The 17,501-nt window shown below is 50.9% G+C and overlaps 1 protein-coding gene across 3 annotated transcripts in view; it reads right to left on the minus strand.

The window, feature by feature from the left end:
• HDHD2 (haloacid dehalogenase like hydrolase domain containing 2) overlaps window positions 1–5,257 on the minus strand; it is a 76,653-nt gene extending 71,396 nt beyond the window's left edge. The window contains exon 1 of one of the 3 annotated variants that reach the window (XM_063958662.1): window positions 4,969–5,257. The gene's annotated coding sequence lies outside the window, so the exon portion shown is untranslated. Of the gene's footprint in view, window positions 1–4,461; window positions 4,925–4,968 lie in introns of those variants that run through there. The other 2 variants (XM_063958643.1, XM_063958651.1) reach the window with 2 other exon arrangements.
• Window positions 5,258–17,501: the final 12,244 nt, after the last annotated feature.

The raw sequence follows: 17,501 nt of genomic DNA on the forward strand, positions 1-17,501 counted from the left end.
TCGCCAAACAAAACCCTACCGTTAAACGGTAGAGCCTCCATCGCCTTCTTAGAGTCAGCATCAGCATTCCATTGATGTAACCACAACGCTCTCCTTGCTGAGACCGCCATGGCATTGGCCCTTGAACCCAAAAGGCCAATATCCCTTACAGCTTCTTTTAAATATGCTGCAGCGTCCCTGATGTGACCCAGAGTCAAAAGCACGCTATCCCTGTCTAGGGAATCTACCTCAGATGACAAGTTATCTGCCCACTTTTCAATAAAACTACTCACCTATGCCGCAGCAACGGCAGGCCTGAGTAGCGACCCTGTAGTGACATAAATGGATTTTAGTGTATTTTCCTGCTTACGATCCGCAGGATCCTTTAGGTCTGCCGTGTCAGGGGACGGAAGCGCCACCTTTTTGGATAGACGCGATAAAGCCTTGTCTACCGTAGGGATTGACTCCCACCTATCCCTGTCCCCAGAGGGGAACGGATATGTCACTGGAATTCTTTTGGGAACCTGAATCTTTTTGTCAGGATTTTCCCAAGCCTTTTCAAACAGCGCTTTCAGTTCATGAGAGGGAGGAAACGTTACCTCAGGTTTCTTTTCTTTATACATACAGACCCTCGTATCAGGGACAGCAGGGTCCTCCGTGATATGCAACACGTCTTATCGCCACAATCATGTACTGAATACTCTTAGCCAGTTTTGGATGTAATCTGGCATCACTATAGTCGACACTGGAATCAGAGTCCGTGTCGGTATCTGTATCTACTATCTGGGCAAATGCACGTTTCTGTGACCCCGAAGGGGTCTGGGTCTGTGACAAAGCATCTTCCATGGATTTCCTCCATGTTTGGTTCTTAAACTCAGATTTATCAAATCTCTTAGTCAACTTCGTCACGTTTGCATTTAAAATACCCAACATATTCACCCAATCATCCATCGGCGGTGCCGACACGGTCACTCTCACAGTATTTTCTGTCCCCACTCCAGCCTCCTCCTGGGAAGAGCATTCAGCCTCAGACATGTCGACACACACGTACCGACACCCACAACCACACTGGGGCTATAGGAGACAGACCCATAATAAAGCCTGCAAGAGGGACACAGAGAGAGTTCTGCCAGCTCACACCCAGCGCCTATCCCAGTACTGAGGCCAGTAAAGTGACTGCCCAGACCTGTTAGCGCTTTATATATGCAGCACCAAATTACTTGTGCCCCCCCCCGTTTTGTCACCCTGTTACTTGTACAGCAGTGTGGAGGACAGGGCCAGCGTCTCTGCAGCTTCTGAGGAGAGAAAAATGGCGCTGGTCAGAGCTGTGCGGCTAAGCCCCGCCCACTACATGGCGCGCTTCAGTCCCGCTCAAAGTTTTGATTATACTGGCAGGGGTCCCTTAACTAGTGCCCGGAGCACTGTTACCACTCATGCCAGTCTGATCTGAGGTCTCATGCTGCCCAGGGCGCCTCCCCCTGCGCCCTGCACTGCTGTGTAATGTGTGGGAGCATGGCGCACAGAGGGCCGCTGCGCGGTACCTCTTCTGCCGTCACTGAAGTCTTCTGATCTTCTCATACTCACCCGGCTTCTATCTTCCGGCTTTGTGAGGGGGCGACGGCGCGGCTCCGGGAACAAGCAGCTAGGCGTACCGTAGTGATCGAGCCCTCTGGAGCTAATGGTGCAGTGAGAGTTAGATTTGGGTGGGTTATTTTGTTTCTGTGCAGGGTAAATACTGGCTGCTTTATTTTTACACAGCAATTTAGATTTCAGTTTGAATACACCCCACCCAAATCTAACTTTCTCTGCACACGTTATATCTGCCCCACCTGCAGTGCACATGGTTTTGCCCAACTGCTAACAAATTTGCTGCTGCGATCAACTCAGAATTAGGCCCAATAATCGCTCACTTCAGACAACAGGAATCAGCCCAGGCATTAATCAGGTGATGCCACTATGACCAAGGCAATCCAAACGGACCTCATTCCACAGTGTAGAAAGCCTAAGATCCGTGTAAGGGCACACCTGTCATTAATATGGCATTTGGATAGGGTACCATTTACACAGAGGAGTCGCAGGACGCATCACATGAAGCTCCTTGCGGTTTCCCCTTCGGCTTGTAGCGCTCCACACAAAACACACTCTCTCATCATGAACTCCGATGAGCAGATCCGGCCTGCACAGACCTGTATCCACGCCGGGGCAGTCAGTGCCCAGGCTCCCAAGCCCTCGCCAGTACACGATCACCAACTGTTTATTGCATGCCACCTTCTTATGCAAACCAATAATAAAAGCACAAACCACATTACAAAACTTTGCACAAGAGACGAAAGTGAACAACGTTATCATTGTTGTTACGCTGTATCCTCACGGTCACTTGTTGCAGCAAATAATGCAAATTCCTCAGCTATCCAAATATGCAGCACAGGGTTCCTTCCTTGTTCCCAGCAGGTCCCAGGTTCATACAGCTGGGAGAGGCAATTCACACCTTCTACCTGTGTCACCACACTGGGTCATTTTGCAATCAGATTCAGTTATCAGCTGCTGATTAGAGCTCCCCTGTTATCTGTCTCTTACATCTGAAGCTTAATTGTGCCACCAATTTAACCCTTGGCGGCTGTACTCGGGCGCCGCAGCTCGGTTACACAAGACGCTGTAACGGCGTGCATCACGGGTAGGGAGAGTTAAACCTTCTGAGTCATTTCTCTGTCATGACAACAGCAGGAAATATGGTGCCTTATCTACAGGAAATCAGCAAATGAGCTCCGGGGTGAATCAGGAGCGTCAAGGTGAAGGCTGTATTCTGGAGAAGTGTCCTTGACAATGTGTGCGGAAAAAGGATGGAGGATGAGGAACTGCATATTAAAAATATCTAGCCCATCAACACACAGAAACGAGTGCATATCGCCCAACTGGTCAGGTTATCAGGTTAGCATACATCTCTCAATCAGGCCCTTTGTGACCCGACTCGACTTTCTTTGGGCTGCACCCACTCTGTGGAATGCCCTCCCACGCACAATAAGACTCTCCTCTAGTCTCCAAACCTTCAAGCGTTCCCTGAAAACTCACCTCATCAGGCAGCCTATCAAATTCCGAAACCGCTCACATTACCTTCATAAGCTATCCTGCCCAATTACATCCCCTCTGTACAGTCCACACATATTCTCCACTTTCTCATCCTCCTGACCCTTGGCCAACATCGCTGTGTGACCATATCATACAGCCCACCGAAAACCTTTGCAGTCTGGCCAGACCATTATGCAATAGATATCACCTATCCTTGTGTATCAATGCCTACCTCCCTACAGATTGTAAGCTTGCGAGCAGGGCCCTCCTACCTCTAAGACTGTCTGTTATTACACAGTTTTGTTCTATTGCTGTTTGTTCTCAGTTGTAAAGCGCAACGGAATATGCTGCGCTACATCAGTAAATGTTCATTAATAAATTCAGATGCACAGTGCATTGGGCTATTGCAGTGAGCAGAATAATACAGAGCAGTAATATACATGCTGAAAGCACAGCTTGGCCTTACGGTACACACAGGGGTATTATAGTAATAGTAATCAGTGAGGGTAACATGAGTCTGTACTACATACAGATTTCTCCTCATACACCTATTCTGTTTGCGCTATGTAACGCAGGACGCATGGCGCAACGCAAGAAATTAAACCACGGGTAGTGATTCCTGGACTTTCAGGTTTTTTTCTTCTAAATCTAGCACCTTATTCACATCGTAGCCACGTACAGTCACTTATAGTGCAGTAGGATTAGTGTATTTGTCCCAGTGGAAATGGTATGAAGTCACAGGTTAAGCCCAATGACGTGCGGTGCGAGGCACGGTGCGGCTCACCCGTGTCAGACCTCTTTCACCTTTTTACCTAGGTTGGCATCTGAGTCACCCACAGCAGCTGCATGTACTGCCAGCGCCAGGGTACCCGTGCACTGTAATTTGTTGCATTTGCAAAAGCAAATCAGATTCATATATTGTATTATAGCGCCGGGGCGCACGGCGTGGTTTAGCCACAAAGTCTGTGGCGCTCCAAATGGGACGACGTGGCGCAGTTTGACAATAGGTGTATGTGAGCACATCTGTAACACACTACACAATGAGTTCATAGTTACTACATATAACACACTACATACAATAATATAGGATCCAGTCATTATGTCGATAGAATGTCGACATGGATGTTATGGGGAAAAATCAATTGCCGGCGAATCAGCGCGACAATAGCCGCCCGGTCTCACACAAAAGTGTTTGCTTCCCCATAGGGTAACGAGCACTATTGTACGAATCTGGTATCTGGCCGGGCGATGGGTGCGAGACGGGGTGACCTTTGCCGGAGGTTAAACACAGCAGCAATACGCACCGTTCACCAGCAATTGAACCCCCCCCCCCCTATGTCGGCATATCCAACGTCCACATAGTCAATGTTGACAGTACATTTTAGTGTTGGGTTTAGGTTTACATACCGTACCTACCAACAATTTAGGATCCCATTACGGTATACCTTTGGCGTGAGAGGAGGCGTGGCATTGTGTCGGCGAGGCCACGTCCCCTGCTGTAAAACATTCTCATCACACTGGGACAGCCCCCAGCCTCTGCCGACACAGGGTAGATGTTGTGCGCGTCACCCATCACCGCTGCTTTGTTACACAGTGCCCCCAACCTCTGCCTGGCGCCGCCGGGACACTGTGGTCTGTGGGTGGGACAGCGAGACAGTGCCTGAAAAGTGGGACTGCCCCGCTAAAATCGGGACGTTTGGGAGGTGTGGGCCTAGGGTCAGGGTAAGGACTTAAACACATGCCGACAGTCACATGCACAATGTCAACATAATGGCCATGTCAGCACTGTGTATGCTGACATGACACAAGCAGGCATACTGTCCATGTGGACATAACATACAGCAGCCTAAGTATAACAATATGAGTCCATACTACATATAACGCATCACCATATAACACATGGTCCTGGGCTCATTCACTCACTGTAACAGTCTGTCCAAGCCAGCAGCACTGAGTTCTATGCTGCCCTCCTCAAGCCTGTCACCCTGTCATCTGAACTTCACATCCTTTCTCCGTGCACGACGGTCAGGCACGCTAAAGGCAGCTCGTCCGTAGGAAGGACCCCGGGGGTCCTACGTGCAGGAAGCACAGAGGCTCCGCCGTGCGTTCCACGCCTCGTCTCTGGTTAATAATGCGTTCTCTAGGATACGCGTGAAACGCAGAGCAGTACCGGCACTTCCTGGTGTGTGCAAACCCCGGAAAGCCATGGGTGGCCCTGGCAGGGGGGTGCTGGGAGGAACCTGTATGTCCACACCAGCTGTAGAAGCCAGTCCTGGCGCAGGAGGAAGTTGTATGGGGCACAGGGTGCGTGATGGCGCTGTAACCCATAGCAACCACTCAGATGTCAGGGCTGAATCAATTTACCCTTCGTCGAAAGGACCCGGATGTGACAGGTGAGGGCGGAAGTTCTCTTCTGCCCTTACAGCATTTTTTATTTTTGTGGACTAATGGCAGCCCACTGTAGTCCTATGTTCTGACATTACTAGGCTCACCATACTATGCCTATAAACTGAGACGCTCATGAATTACACAGGTTCCGTGGCTGATTAAAACCATGTAAAATGCAGGCTTAGTCATACAACCACAGAACCTGTATAATTCATTAGTGTCCCAGTTTAAAGGCTTAGGGGCCTATTTATCACCATCTGCATCCAGGATGCGGATGACAGGTGATAAAATCGCCCAAACTCGCACTGCGATAATTGATTACATTGCGGGGATGTATCAATTATCGCATGCAGGAACAGCGCTTGCTCTGTCCCTGCGATGCCTCTTCGCAGCATCATCGGGGTATTTTTCGTAAAAAATACCCCGATGTCCTGCTGCGCATGCGCCGACATCGCCGCTACCCCCCCCCCCCCCCGTCGCGACTACCCCCGCGCGTCGCGGACACCTCCCCAGCATGATAATATTACTCACCTGTCCATGGAGCCGGTCCGCGCTGCTTTAGGAGGCTGCCTGGCGCAGGGTCCTTCTCCTGCGCTGTGACCCCTGGTGCTGTAAAGTTCGCTGCCGTTTTGCAGCGTAACTTTACTGCACCGGGGTCACATTGCAGCATATGGGGGACCCGGCGCCCGGCAGTGCTCACCGGAGCAGTGGACACCGGCTCCCTGGACAGGCGAGTATGGTTTTGTTTGTTTTTTCCTACACTGTGATCAGCTTGTGTGTCCATCAGACACACATAGCTGATCACTCTCCCGGGTCCCCGCTTAGCTTTCTCAGGGGCAGAGAAAGCTGGGCAAATGCCACATTATCGCAGTGCTGCCCTGTGATCTCGCCAGCCTGAGCTGGCGAGATTATCACAGGGCACACTGCGGTATTTTTACACATTTTTTTTTTAGCAACTTTGGACAAATCACATTTCCCATTATAAGTATGGGGAATGCGATGTGGATTACAAAAAAAAAAGTGAATTATAGGGTTTGGAGCAGTTTTTCATGAAAACTGCTTCATATGCCCTTTAATACATTCAGGTGATACTAAAATAATGTGAAAAGGGTGTGAAAACAGAAAGCACCCTTTTTCACAATATTTTAGTAAAAAAATAGGATTTTAATTACCTACCGGTAAATCCTTTTCTCTGACGTCCTAGTGGATGCTGGGAACTCCGTAAGGACCATGGGGAATAGCAGCTCCGCAGGAGACTGGGCACAAAAGAAAAGCTTTAGGACTACCTGGTGTGCACTGGCTCCTCCCCCTATGACCCTCCTCCAAGCCTCAGTTAGATTTTTGTGCCCGACCGAGCTGGGTGCAATCTAGGAGGCTCTCCTGAGCTTCTTAGGAAAAGTTAGTTTTAGGTTTTTTATTTTCAGTGAGACCTGCTGGCAACAGGCTCACTGCATCGAGGGACTAAGGGGAGAAGAAGCGAACCTGCCTGCTTGCAGCCAGCTTGGGCTTCTTAGGCTACTGGACACCATTAGCTCCAGAGGGACCGAACACAGGCCCAGCCGCGGAGTCCGGTCCCAGAGCCGCGCCGCCGGCCCCCTTACAGAGCCAGAAGCAAGAAGAGGTCCGGAAAAATCGGCGGCAGAAGACATCAGTCTTCACCAAGGTAGCGCACAGCACTGCAGCTGTGCGCCATTGCTCCTCATGCACCACACGCTCCGGTCACTGATGGGTGCAGGGCGCTGGGGGGGGCGCCCTGAGCAGCAATATAAACACCTTGGCTGGCTAAAATACATCACATATAACCCCCAGGGCTATATGGATGTATATTAACCCCTGCCAGATTCCTGAAAAAAGCGGGAGAAAAGTCCGCCGAGAAGGGGGCGGAGCCTATCTCCTCAGCACACTGGCGCCATTTTCCCTCACAGCTCCGCTGGAAGGACGTCTCCCTGACTCTCCCCTGCAGTCCTGCACTACAGAAAAGGGTAAAACAAGATGGGGGGCACTAATTAGGCGCAGTATAATATACACAGCAGCTATAAAGGGAAAAACACTCTGTATGGTGTTATCCCAACATATATATATAGCGCTCTGGTGTGTGCTGGCATACTCTCCCTCTGTCTCCCCAAAGGGCTAGTGGGGTCCTGTCCTCTATCAGAGCATTCCCTGTGTGTGTGCTGTGTGTCGGTACGACTGTGTCGACATGTATGAAGAGGAAAATGATGTGGAGGCGGAGCAATTGCCTGTAATGGTGATGTCACCCCCTAGGGAGTCGACACCTGAGTGGATGAGCTTATGGAAGGAATTACGTGAAAGTGTCAGCTCTTTACAAAAGACGGTTGATGACATGAGACAGCCGGCTACTCAGCCAGTCCAGGCGTCTCAAAGACCATCAGGGGCTCTAAAACGCCCGCTACCTCAGATGGCAGATACAGACGCCGACACGGATACTGACTCCAGTGTCGACGATGAAGAGACGAATGTGACTTCCAGTAGGGCCACACGTTACATGATTGAGGCAATGAAAAATGTTTTACACATTTCTGATAGTACAAGTACCACTAAAAAGGGTATTATGTTTGGTGAGAAAAAACTACCTGTAGTTTTTCCTGCATCTGAGGAATTAAATGAAGTGTGTGATGAAGCGTGGGTTTCTCCCGATAAAAAACTGATAATTCCTAAAAAGTTATTGGCATCATACCCCTTCCCGCCAGAGGATAGGGCACGTTGGGAAACACCCCCTAGGGTGGATAAAGCGCTCACACGCTTGTCAAAACAGGTGGCACTACCGTTTCCTGATACGGCCGCCCTTAAGGAACCTGCTGACAGAAAGCAGGAGAATATCCTAAAATGTATATACACTCACACGGGTGTTATACTGCGACCAGCAATCGCCTCAGCCTGGATGTGCAGTGCTGGGGTGGCTTGGTCGGATTCCCTGACTGAAAATATTGATACCCTGGATAGGGACAGTATATTACTGACTATAGAGCATTTAAAAGATGCATTTTTATATATGCGTGATGCACAGAGGGATATTTGCCGACTGGCATCAAGAGTAAGTGCGCTGTCCATATCTGCCAGAAGAGGGTTATGGACGCGGCAGTGGTCAGGTGATGCTGATTCCAAAAGGCATATGGAAGTATTGCCTTATAAAGGGGAGGAGTTATTTGGGGTAGGTCTATCGGACCTGGTATCCACGGCAACTGCTGGGAAATCCACATTTTTACCCCAGGTAGCCTCTCAACATAAAAAGACGCCGTATTATCAGGCGCAGTCCTTTCAGCCCCATAAGGGCAAGCGGGCGAAAGGCTCCTCATTTCTGCCCCGTGGCAGAGGGAGAGGAAAAAGGCTGCAGCAAACAGCCAGTTCCCAGGAACAGAAGCCCTCTCCCGCTTCTGCCAAGTCCTCAGCATGACGCTGGGGCTCTACAAGCGGACTCAGGCACGGTGGGGGCCCGTCTCAAGAATTTCAGCGCGCAGTGGGCTCACTCACAAGTGGACCCCTGGATCCTTCAGGTGGTATCTCAGGGGTACAAATTGGAATTCGAGACGTCTCCCCCTCGCCGTTTCCTAAAGTCTGCCTTACCGACGTCTCCCTCCGACAGGGAGGCGGTATTGGAAGCCATTCACAAGCTGTATTCACAGCAGGTGATAATCAAGGTACCCCTCCTGCAACAGGGAAAGGGGTATTATTCCACACTGTTTGTGGTACCAAAGCCGGATGGCTCGGTGAGACCTATTTTAAATCTAAAATCTTTGAACACTTACATACAGAGGTTCAAATTCAAGATGGAGTCACTCAGAGCGGTGATCGCGAACCTGGAAGAAGGGGATTATATGGTGTCTCTGGACATCAAGGATGCTTACCTCCATGTCCCAATTTACCCTTCTCACCAAGGGTACCTCAGGTTTGTGGTACAGAACTGCCACTATCAGTTTCAGACGCTGCCGTTTGGATTGTCCACGGCACCCCGGGTCTTTACCAAAGTAATGGCCGAAATGATGATACTCCTTCGAAGGAAGGGAGTTTTAATTATCCCTTACTTGGACGATCTCCTGATAAGGGCAAGATCCAAGGAACAGTTGGTAGTCGGAGTAGCACTATCTCAAGTAGTGCTGCGGCAGCACGGTTGGATTCTCAATATCCCAAAATCGCAGCTGATCCCGACGACACGTCTTTTATTCCTAGGGATGATCCTGGACACAGTCCAGAAAAAGGTGTTTCTCCCGGAAGAGAAAGCCAGAGAGTTATCCGAGCTAGTCAGAAACCTCCTAAAACCAGGCCAAGTATCAGTGCACCAATGCACAAGGGTCCTGGGAAAAATGGTAGCTTCCAACGAAGCAATCCCATTCGGCAGATTCCACGCAAGAACATTCCAGTGGGACCTGCTGGACAAATGGTCCGGATCGCATCTTCAGATGCATCAGCGGATAACCCTGTCCCCAAGGACAAGGGTGTCTCTCCTGTGGTGGTTGCAGAGTGCTCATCTTCTAGAGGGCCGCAGATTCGGCATTCAGGACTGGGTCCTGGTGACCACGGATGCCAGCCTGCGAGGCTGGGGAGCAGTCACACAGGGAAGAAACTTCCAGGGCTTGTGGTCAAGCCTGGAGACATCACTTCACATAAATATCCTGGAGTTAAGAGCCATTTACAATGCTCTAAGCCAAGCAAGACCTCTGCTTCAAGGTCAGCCGGTGCTGATCCAGTCGGACAACATCACGGCAGTCGCCCACGTAAACAGACAGGGCGGCACAAGAAGCAGGAGGGCAATGGCAGAAGCTGCAAGGATTCTTCGCTGGGCGGAAAATCATGTGATAGCACTGTCGGCAGTGTTTATTCCGGGAGTGGACAACTGGGAAGCAGACTTCCTCAGCAGACACGACCTCCACCCGGGAGAGTGGGGACTTCACCCAGAAGTCTTCCACATGATGATAAACCGTTGGGAAAAACCAAAGGTGGACATGATGGCGTCCCGCCTCAACAAAAAACTGGACAGGTATTGCGCCAGGTCAAGGGACCCTCAAGCAATAGCTGTGGGCGCTCTGGTAACACCGTGGGTGTACCAGTCAGTGTATGTGTTCCCTCCTCTGCCTCTCATACCCAAGGTGCTGAGAATTATACGGCGGGGAGGAGTAAGAACTATTCTCGTGGCTCCGGATTGGCCAAGAAGGACTTGGTACCCGGAACTTCAAGAGATGCTCACAGAGGACCCGTGGCCTCTACCTCTGAGAAGGGACCTGCTCCAGCAGGGACCCTGTCTGTTCCAAGACTTACCGCGGTTGCGTTTGACGGCATGGCGGTTGAACGCCGGATCCTAAAGGAAAAAGGCATTCCAGACGAAGTCATCCCTACTTTGATAAAAGCCAGAAAGGATGTAACCGCAAAGCATTATCACCGCATCTGGCGGAAATATGTTGCGTGGTGCGAGGCCAAAAAGGCCCCGACGGAGGAATTTCAACTGGGTCGATTCCTGCATTTCCTGCAAACAGGAGTGTCTATGGGCCTAAAATTAGGATCCATTAAGGTCCAGATTTCGGCCCTGTCGATTTTCTTTCAGAGAGAACTGGCTTCAGTGCCTGAAGTCCAGACGTTTGTTAAGGGAGTGCTACATATACAGCCTCCTTTTGTGCCTCCAGTGGCACCCTGGGATCTGAATGTTGTTTTGGGTTTCCTAAAATCACATTGGTTTGAACCACTCAACACTGTGGACTTAAAATATCTCACATGGAAAGTGGTCATGTTGTTGGCCCTGGCTTCAGCCAGGCGTGTGTCCAAATTGGCGGCTTTATCCTGTAAAAGCCCTTACCTGATTTTTCATACGGACAGGGCAGAATTGAGGACTCCTCCTCAATTTCTCCCAAAGGTGGTTTCAGCGTTTCATCTGAACCAGCCTATTGTGGTACCTGCGGCTACTAAGGACTTGGAGGACTCCAAGTTGCTGGACGTTGTCAGGGCCCTGAAAATATATGTTTCCAGGACGGCTGGAGTCAGAAAATCTGACTCGCTATTTATCCTGTACGCACCCAACAAGCTGGGTGCTCCTGCTTCTAAGCAGACTATTGCTCGCTGGATTTGTAGTACTATTCAGCTTGCGCATTCTGTGGCAGGCCTGCCACAGCCAAAATCTGTAAAAGCCCACTCCACAAGGAAGGTGGGCTCATCTTGGGCGGCTGCCCGAGGGGTCTCGGCTTTACAACTCTGCCGAGCTGCTACTTGGTCAGGGTCAAATACTTTTGTAAAATTTTACAAATTTGACACTCTGGCTGAGGAGGACCTGGAGTTTTCTCACTCGGTGCTGCAGAGTCATCCGCACTCTCCCGCCCGTTTGGGAGCTTTGGTATAATCCCCATGGTCCTTACGGAGTTCCCAGCATCCACTAGGACGTCAGAGAAAATAAGAATTTACTTACCGATAATTCTATTTCTCGTAGTCCGTAGTGGATGCTGGGCGCCCATCCCAAGTGCGGATTATCTGCAATACTTGTACATAGTTATTGTTAACAAATCGGGTTATTGTTGTTGTGAGCCATCTATCCAGAGGCTCCTCTGTTATCATGCTGTTAACTGGGTTCATATCACAAGTTGTACGGTGTGATTGGTATGGCTGGTATGAGTCTTACCCGGGATTCAAAATCCTTCCTTATTGTGTACGCTCGTCCGGGCACAGTATCCTAACTGAGGCTTGGAGGAGGGTCATAGGGGGAGGAGCCAGTGCACACCAGGTAGTCCTAAAGCTTTTCTTTTGTGCCCAGTCTCCTGCGGAGCCGCTATTCCCCATGGTCCTTACGGAGTTCCCAGCATCCACTACGGACTACGAGAAATAGAATTATCGGTAAGTAAATTCTTATTTTCTCGTAGTCCGTAGAGGATGCTAGGGTCCATATTAGTACCATGGGGATGTACCAAAGCTCCCAGTACGGGAGGGAGAGTGCGGAGGCTACTGCAACACTGCTTAACCAAACTTGAGGTCATCAGAGGTCAAAGTATCGAACTTGTAAAACTTGGCAAACGTGTTCGACCCAGACCAAGTAGCCGCTCGGCAGACTTGTACAGCCGAGACACCCTGGGCAGCCGCCCAGGAAGAGCCCACTTTACGAGTAGAGTGGGTCTTTACAGATTTTGGACCCGGCAATCCTGCCGTGGAATAAGCATGCTGGATAGTGAACCTGATCCAGCGTGAAATCGACTGCTTAGAAGCAGGACACCCAATTTTCTTGGGATCATAGAGGACAAACAGAGAGTCACTTTTCCTATAACGAGCTGTCCTCTTCACGTAAATCTTCAAAGTCCTTACTACATCCAAGGCCTTTGAAGCAATTGAGGAGTCAGTAGCCACTGGCACCACAATAGGTTGGTTGATATGGAAAGCCGATACAACCTTAGGCAGGAACTGTGGACGAGTCCTAAGTTCCGCCCCGTCTTCATGGAAGATCAGATAGGGACTTTTACAAGATAAAGCCCCCAATTCTGACACGCGTCGTGCAGAAGCCAAGGCCAACAAAGTGACCGCCTTCCACGTGAGAAACTTGAGATCAGCCTCCTGTAGAGGCTCGAACCAAGCAGACTGCAGGAACTGCAACACCACATCAAGATCCCAGGGTGCCGTTGGCGCCACAAAGGGAGGCTGGATGTGCAGAACCCCTTTCAAAAATGTCTGAACCTCAGGGAGGACAGCCAATTGTCTTTGGAAGAAGATGGACAAAGCATAAATCTGGACCTTGATGGAGCCCAATCTCAGTCCCATATCCACACCTGCTTGCAGGAAAAGGAGAAAACGTCCAAGTTGAAACTCCACCGCAGGAAACTTCTTGGACTCACACCAAGAAACATATTTTTTCCAAATGCGATGGTAATGTTTAGACGTTACCCCCTTCCTAGCCTGTATCAGGGTAGGAATGACCTCACTCGGGATACCCTTCCGAGCTAAGATCTGGTGCTCAACCGCCATGCCGTCAAACGTAGCCGTGGTAAGTCTTGATAAGCGAACGGCCCCTGCAGTAGCAGATCCTCCCGAAGAGGTAACGGCCTTGGATCCTCCAGCAGAAGATCCAGTAGATCCGCGTACCAAGCCCTCCTTGGCCAGTCCGGAGCAATGAGGATTGCCAGAACCTTTGTTCTTCTTACCAGTTGAAGAACCTTTGGTATCAGAGGAAGTGGAGGGAACACATACACTGACGTGAACACCCACAGTGTTACCAGTGCGTCCACCGCCACTGCCTGTGGGTCTCTCGACCTGGAACAGTACCTCCCCAGCTTCTTGTTGAGGCGGGAGGCCATCATGTCTATGTGAGGAACCCCCCACCAACCGGTTACCTCCTTGAACACCTCCGGATGGAGGCTCCACTCTCCTGGATGGAGATCGTGTCTGCTGAGGAAGTCTGCTTCCCAGTTGTCTACACCCGGAATGAAGATAGCTGACATTGCTACAGCGTGCCTTTCTGCCCAGAGGAGGATTCTTGACACCCCTGATATTGCAGCCCTGCTCTTCGTTACGCCTTGTCGGTTTATGTAGGCCACTGTGATCACGTTGTCCGACTGCACCTGAACAGCCCGATCCTGTAGAAGGTGTGCTGCTTGCGGAAGGGCGTTGTACACGGCCCTTAGCTCCAGGATGTTTATTGGGAGAAGGGATTCTTGAGTCGACCACCTTCCTTGGAAGGTTTCCCCCTGAGCGACTGCTCCCCAACCTCTTAGACTTGCGTCTGTGGTTAAAAGGATCCAGTCCTGAACTCCGAACCTTCGGCCTTCTAGAAGGTGCAGAAGCTGTAGCCACCAGAGGAGTGAAATCCTGGCTTTCGGAGACAGACGAATCCTCTTGTGCATGTGTAGGTGAGAGCCCGACCACTGGTCCAAGAGGTCCAGCTGAAAAGGACGAGCATGAAACCTGCCGTACTGCAGGGCCTCGTAGGCGGCAACCATCTTCCCCAGAAGGCGGATGCACTGATGAACCGACACCCGGGTAGGCCTTAAGACATCCTGGACCATTGTTTGAATCACCAATGCTTTCTCCACCGGGAGAAATACCCTCTGCACTTCCGTGTCGAGGCTCATTCCCAGGAAAGACAGCCTCCTTGTCGGCTCCAGATGGGACTTTGGAAGGTTCAGGATCCAGCCGTGCTTCTGGAGCAGCTGTGTCGTGAGCGCGATGGATCGCAACAACCTCTCCCTGGACGAAGCCTTGATCAGGAGATCGTCCAGATATGGAATTATGTTCACTCCCTTTTTGCGGAGGAGAACTATCATCTCCGCCATCACCTTGGTGAAAATCCTGGGTGCTGTGGAGAGGCCAAACGGCAGCGCCTGGAACTGATAGTGATCGTCCAACAGTGCAAACCTGAGATATGCCTGGTGCGGAGACCAAATGGGAATGTGGAGGTAAGCATCCTTGATGTCTAGAGACACCAGGAACTCCCCCTCCGTTACTCCTGAGATGACAGCTCTCAGAGATTCCATCTTGAATTTGAACTCCCTGAGATAAGGGTTCAAAGACTTTAAGTTTAGAATAGGCCTTACCGAACCATCCGGGTTTGGTACCACAAAAAGGTTCGAATAATAACCCCTGTTCCACTACTGAGGTGGAACTGGAACAATGACCTCTGACACCACCAATTTTCTGATGGCCTCCAGAAGAATTGTTCTGTCTGCCAGCAGAGCTGGCAAGCCTGACTTGAAGAAACGGTGAGGTGGGGGATTTTGAAACTCCAGTCTGTACCCCCTGGACACTATATCCAGTACCCAGGGTCCAGGCCAGACGACACCCAGACGTGGCTGAACTGCCGGAGTCTTACCCCCACCTGACCCTCCTCCAGGCCTAGCTGTCCACCGTCATGCGGAGGACTTAGGCGTATCAGAAGCGGGCTTCTGGGTTTGGGAACCTGTGGGAGCAGGTTTCTTTTCTTTGGCACGACCAACTCTGAAGAAGGTGTTCGACGGCTTATTTTTTCTAGGTCTTGCGGGCCGAAAGGACTGTGACGTGGCTGGCGTAAAGGGCTTCTTCGTAGCCGGGGCAGCCGAGGGGAGAAAAGTAGACTAGCCCGCGGTAGCCGTGGCTATCCACGCATCCAATGCCTCCCCAAAGAGATCCTGACCTGTATAGGGTAGGCCCTCCACGCTCTTCCTGGATTCCGCATCCGCAGACCATTGGCACAGCCAGAGACCCCTGCGAGCTGAGACGGACATGGAGGAGATCCCCGCGGCCATGGAATCCACCAGGAACCCTGCAGAATCCTGAATATGGCGTAAAAATTCATCAACGTCACCCTTATCCAGCGTAGTCGACTCCTCCTGCAGAGTGATTGACCACCTGGCAATAGCTTTTGCAATCCAAGCACAGGCTATAGTAGGCCGTAATATAGCCCCAGAAGCCGTGTAAATGGATTTTAGTGTAGCATCCACCTTGCTATCTGCCGGGTCCTTCAACGCGGTAGATCCCGGGACTGGTAAAACCTCCTGTTTTGACAGCCTAGAGACAGAGGCGTCAACCATAGGTGGAGACTCCCACTTCTTTCTATCTTCCTCTGGGAAGGGAAAAGCAACCAAGACCCTCTTAGGGATCTGAAATTTCTTTTCCGGAGTTTCCCAAGCTTTTTCAAAGATAGGGTTTAGTTCTTTGGATGCCGGGAACGTGAGGGGGGCTTCTTATTATCTGTAAAAAAAAAAGGCCTCCTCCACCTGTTCAGGAGCTGTGTCAGAAATATGTAAAATATCCCTCACAGCTTCAATCATCAACTGCACCTCCTTAGCAAGTGATGCTATCCCCCTCGACACATCCCCGTCACTGTCTGCAGTGTCAGAGTCGGTGTCCGTGTCATCCTGCGTAAGCAATGCAAGTGCACGTTTTTGAGAATGTACCGCAGGGGATCCCGAGGAAGCAGTATCAGACCACACAACCATAGAGGATTGTAGGATCTGAGTGGCATGCTCAGTCCTAGCAACCCTGTCAGAAATCTGAGAAATAGTCCCCCTCAGAGAGGCTAACCATTCTGGCTCTCTAGCCGGGATCTGCGCTACAACAGTGCAATCCTGATTACATGGTATGGAGTCTTCCTGGGAAGACAAATCCTCTGCAGCATATGAAACAGTGTCCCTAGACATGTTGTCCCACACACCAAACACCCCACAAACACACAGGGTATTCACTAGACAGAGTTTCTCCCCCAAGAATGACAGAGAGACACAGAGATTGGAGCCAACCCACATGCAGCGCTAATAGAGGTATAGGGAGACTCTAACCCGCGCTTACTGTGTCCCTTAATAGGTGACACAGCCTATAAAACAGCCTCCCGCCCCTTCTACAACCCCCTGGTACCGTACAGATAGCTGGAGTTGCACTGGAGGGACCTGGACATCCACCAGAAGTGAGTGCAGGCAGGAAAAATGGTGCTGAACGCTGCTGGGTCCGCTCTCAGGAGAAGCTCCGCCCCTTCAATGGCGCTGTCTTCCCGCTCCTGAAGATTATACTGGCCTGAGGAATTTTGTGCTGGCTGAGATCCTCGGACCCCGACAGGCTGGAAATGGTCAGTGTAGGGTACCTTGCTGGCTCAGGGCGCCCCTCACAGCGCCGCACCGCAGTACCGCTGAGCCTTCCGGGAGCGCGGTTAATACTGCGCTCCCACCCTTAAGCCGCCTTCTTCACACTGACCCCCCGCTTGTAAGGGGGGACAGTGACTAACTTGCCACACTTCAGCTCTGTAAGGGGGTGGCGGCATGCTGCCAGGGTGAGCGTTCCCCTGTGGCGGGGCGCGATCTGTCCCCTCTGGAGCTCAATGTCCAGTCAGCGGAGGCAGTGGCTCCAGACCCCGCAGGGCGGACACTGCTCCCCCCCTCAGTCCCTCGATGCAGGGAGGCTGTTGCCAGCAGCCTCCCTGTAAAAAAACAAACTCTAAAAAAAACTTTTCTAAAGAAGCTCTGTAGAGCTCCCCTAGCTGTGACCGGCTCCTCCGGGCACAGTTTCTAAACCGAATCTGGTAGGAGGGGCATAGAGGGAGGAGCCAGCCCACACTATTAAACTCTTAAAGTGCCAATGGCTCCTGGTGGACCCGTCTATACCCCATGGTACGAATATGGACC

The sequence above is a fragment of the Pseudophryne corroboree genome, chromosome 1 (genome assembly GCF_028390025.1).
Source record: "Pseudophryne corroboree isolate aPseCor3 chromosome 1, aPseCor3.hap2, whole genome shotgun sequence".
NCBI classification, from domain to species: domain Eukaryota; kingdom Metazoa; phylum Chordata; class Amphibia; order Anura; family Myobatrachidae; genus Pseudophryne; species Pseudophryne corroboree.